Here is a 4,814-nt window from a genome sequence, read left to right as displayed (position 1 = left end):
TCAGCGAGTGGAAATGTGCAAAATAGACCTGTCTTAATGCAGAATCAGAAATGATATATGAATATAATATGATATAGAATATTCATATGAATATAATATTAAATTATAATTGTAGCCACCACATATGACCTAATTCGGAAATTCAGTTTTTTAGATTTTTAGATTTCCAGGTATCAAACCCTTGATGGGTTAAGGAAATATGTAAGACATATCTGTTCTGTAAATAAGTTGTTATTAACTAATAACTCAGTTGTTTAAGACATGATATGTAACCACGATGATAATGATTCCATTTATGGCCTTAAATAACAGTAAATATTTGTATATAATCGATATCGATAATAGCATGGACCAATAACCCAACTTGGGTTATTGGTCCATGATAATAGTTAGCCGTCGCCTCTCTATCTCCATTGAGTAAAGCGCAGCAGTTAATAGCTAAATTTGTTGTGTCTATTTATATCGTCATCATTATACATTCTCGATTCGTTTCAAGCTATTGTTATCCGAATCATTTGTTCCATTATTATCATTTTCTCTATAACATTTTGTAATAGAGTAAGTATGTAGGAAACATGTATTTACATAAACGTATATATATACAAACTATGACGTATTCAATACGTCACAAGTTTGATGGTATTATCTGCTTGTCTATTTATCTTCACAATTTCCGAACGAATAAGGACTACATTTTTGTTTGTTTTACTTAAGTTCTGTTAACGTGGTAGTATACGGCTTAAATCGTTTACTGGGGAAGATCTGTACCCAGTAGTAAAACGTACGTGAAGTGTACAGACGGCCGCACATCAAGCTGCACGTTACGGATTTTGTTCCGTTGCACTAAAAAAAATATTTAAAATTTAAAACTGTTTATTACAAATATTAATAATAAGTTACAGTACATTCAAGGTAGAATCTTAAAATTAAAGATTATTTATCCTTTTCTAGTGAGTTGCGTTAATATGTAAGGTACAACAATTAAATCAATGACCAGTTTGTGTAAGTCTCCTCTGATATTGATCTTTCATATAAAATCTTTTTAATTTGTTTTTGACTTGTATAGCATTTTTAGAACTAAAGGCGATATTCGAACAAAAGTGGTTGTAGTGCAGAATATGAAAATTATTTATCAAGAAATAGAAGCTTAATTTCAAGTGAGTCCGCAAGGTTTCCGTAGTGTAGCGGTTATCACGTGTGCTTCACACGCACAAGGTCCCCGGTTCGATCCCGGGCGGAAACATAATGTTAACGCTAAACATTTTATATTTTCTTTTTTTCATCAATTAGTACTTACTACTGGTATTTATTATGTTTAATGAGAGGTAATTTAGAAAAAAAACACTATTATTATAATGTAAAAAATTGCGTGCTTTTAAAATGTTTGTTACGATGACCATAACATAAATTTCTATACATGCATTAATACGGTTATTTACATCAATGGTAATTAAAGATAGACAATAATTTTCTTTTATTGTTACGCATGAGCTCACGGCAGCCTGATATGAAAATATTGCAAAGTAAACACGGAACATATTTTGCTATTTTTATTTTGTAGGCGCTACAACTAATATAGCGTGTAACAAATGATAAGTCTTGTAAGCTAAAAATAATATAATAAGTTAAGCAATATTATTTAAGAGAGTCATCTTCAAAATATTCATTAACTGAGTAAAAGCATTTTTTATTTAGTAATAATTTGAGTTTATGACAAAACATAATATTTGGTATTCAAAAATAATATTTGATCCTTCTTTTCTTTTAAAGATTGATGATATTTGTATTTGTAACCAATATATTTTTTTAATATTGATCTCCTAACGAATCTTGGTTGCTTGTTGATTCAGTAAGTTAGGTTGGGTTTGTACCTATATGAAAAAGCAGTAGTCAATTTGCTTGCGTTTCCGAACCTGTTTTCAGGTCAGATTATATTATAATTAATATAGTATTAGTATAATATTATTTGTAATGTAATCAACGTTTATTTAGTTTTAAAAACAAGTCTCTAAATTTTATCTTTAATGCTTATTCGTCTTAGTTTTGAGGCCCAACATAAAACTATCAAAGTTGATTTATACAAATCAAACATTTATTGCGTAGCTCAGAACAGACTAAAATATCGATGGATTTAATATACTTTATGTGTCAGAGAAAAAGGATCAATCATAAAAAAACACTACCTACAATTACCTAGAATTCTACTGCTACTTAATTAAACCCCGTTCTTTTACATTAATTTATTGATGAAATTAGAAACAATATTTTTACTTATAATTACAAAAAGTTCTTCTAAATTCAAAGCCGCCGCAGTATATAATATTAGTTAACCTATGTAATATGTATAGTCCCACTGCAGGGCACAAGCTACCTCTCACAATGAGAGAACTTGGGCTATTAGTTCTCACGTGGACCTAAATGGACAGATTGGGACCTTTTATCCGGATTTAAATCGCGTATATTTGTTTTTTCAAACTAATCAACGGTTCGGGACATTTACTGGTCCCATTGTCACGGTTGACTGAGTCAACTGATTTAAATCCGGAAAAATTGTTTCATTTCCTGCAATTCTGTTTCTCATTTTGTTTGCTGTTAAGCAAAAATGACACAATCCTGTAAATTTCTCGTCATATAAATTTACCTATGTTATAATAAGTAATGCACAATGTGTTCTACAACTTATTGTTCAAATGAATTGCGTTTAACTCGTTCTGGTTTCTCGTATAAGTAAGTAATGTTATAAGTTTTTTAACCTTCACATAATACTATAGATCTGGTTAACCATTCCAAGGTAAGATATGTATCGCGATGCAGGTAGTTCGGTGCAGTGGAGGGACAGGTTTGTTCTACTTTGATCTGAGTGGAATTTAATTAATCGAATAATTAATTAAATAAATCGTAACGAATGAATAGAATCTACAAATAGATGCATGACTTTTCGTGTGGTCTGTTTTGAAAGACTTGCCCTTAAAATTCTGATGTTGGTCTGACTTACCTTTAAACGTCTTTTTTGCGTTTGTCTATAGCCCCATATCTTTCTACATTATTTTCGATTACAGTGACTCTCCCTATCTACCGTTAAGGTATATGAGAAGGGTACTATAACCAATGCGCGCATAAGAACCTTAAGAGTTCCGATACTGACCACAGGTCAGCCAGTGTACCTACAGGATTGTCATAGGCCTGTCACTTGACTGCATCCGGTTCTTAAGAGGCTAGTGCCTCGGGTGAGCCGCCTCGGGTGCACGTACCTATAGTAACCTCCCTATTTTCCAGATAGGTACCGAAGCTGTAGGCACGCTCATATACCGTTGCGCATTGCATAACTAGCGGTTGCCACCGCTAGGCCTTCGACTCTAAGTCCACTACCAAATCTTTTCATTGGTGGCGGAGTTGTAAGGGTCGCTCACTTCCCGACGCCGAAAAACGGCGTCTCTCGTGTTCCCAATAACCGAAGCGTCTGGAGGGACCGGAGAATATCTAGCTTATCCTCTACTACTGCCGGAGATGCCAGTCACAGCGTCCTGCGACAATGTCCAGACGCCCGTTGTACCCTGATCTTGCCGTCGAGCCCGTAGACTCTCCGCAATACCCTATCTGTCGGGTCGGTAGATAGGGACTATGGCCAATCACTTTATGCTTTTTAGTCGCAGTAGAGCTCCTTGTGAAAGATTTCGTCCAGGGAAGTACTGCCACCTTACCTAATTCTACCGCCAAGCAGTAATGTGACCATTGCGTTTTGAAGGGTCAGGGTGCTGGTGAAATTACAGGCACATGGGACTTGTCAACTTATATCTCAGTGTGACGGGCGCATTATCAGTGTCCCTTAAATCTTTGTAATTTAAAGCCTCGAGTGGCACTGGAACTACAATGGACAGGCGTGTTACCATCAGGACCACGACTTGTTCATCTCGTCACTTGTAATATGTTCACTATGTAAATATTTTGAACAGTTTTGAAAATAATTTTGTATATAAAAATACGACTTTCTCTTTGATCGACTTTTAGAGTGGAGTCAACGTGTTTCGGGAAAACGTACGACACTTTGGGTTGAGAGAGATGGCGAGATGTCTTGAGGTGAGCCTCATCAGCCCCTAACAACCATACCCCGTGATGACGACTACCTTAAAAAAGAATAGACCTTGGAATACATATTTTATATCGTTTAAAAAGACTAAACGAAATAACTTTTAAAAGATTAGATATCCACAACAGCAACGAGAATTAGTAAATAAACCGCGTCGGTGCTAAGGTACATCATATTAAGTCTGTACCAAGGACATGATTCATTTTGTTAATAAACTAGTTTTAAACCTTTATTGTGGCATTTTGAAGACAAGTCATTAATTTTGTTATTTAGTTTTTGGAAGCTGATTTTTTAAAATTATATCTATGGTTATGTTCTACTAGTCCATAAGGAAAATTACAGAACCAGTTACACAGGGTAGAACAAACCGCGAAGCGACGCACACGCAACCTGACGTAGTGCTCGGTCAATCGCCCTTCTTGGAGCACTTCTGTTCGGATTCACGTAATTGAATTTTTTTTAAAGTTTTTACTAAAAGAGAAGTGAGGAAGGTGAGTAGCGATAACGAGTGTAGATTTTAATTTTCTTTCCTTGTAAGAAGGATAATTGCAAGGTATGTAATAGCTTTTATTCAATCATGTTGATAGCCTTTGTTGAAACTACTGTAGGACACAATAGTTATTTTTGATACAAGTGCGGAAAGTTAGTCATTATTCACGAGTCTCAAGACGCGAGACAAGTGAAAATGACAAATCCGCACGTGTATCAAACGACGTTTTTTAATACA

At 34.8% G+C, this 4,814-nt stretch overlaps 1 non-coding gene across 1 annotated transcript; it reads left to right on the top strand.

The window, feature by feature from the left end:
• Window positions 1-1,170: 1,170 nt before the first annotated feature.
• Window positions 1,171-1,243, top strand: Trnav-cac. Its single transcript has one exon. It is a non-coding gene; the product is annotated as a tRNA-Val (tRNA).
• Window positions 1,244-4,814: the final 3,571 nt, after the last annotated feature.

The sequence above is a fragment of the Hyposmocoma kahamanoa genome, unplaced genomic scaffold (genome assembly GCF_003589595.1).
Source record: "Hyposmocoma kahamanoa isolate Upper Pololo Valley unplaced genomic scaffold, ASM358959v1 185, whole genome shotgun sequence".
NCBI classification, from domain to species: Eukaryota; Metazoa; Arthropoda; class Insecta; order Lepidoptera; family Cosmopterigidae; genus Hyposmocoma; species Hyposmocoma kahamanoa.
Note: the sequence above shows the minus strand (reverse complement) of the source record. Positions and strands in the feature narration are given on the sequence as shown.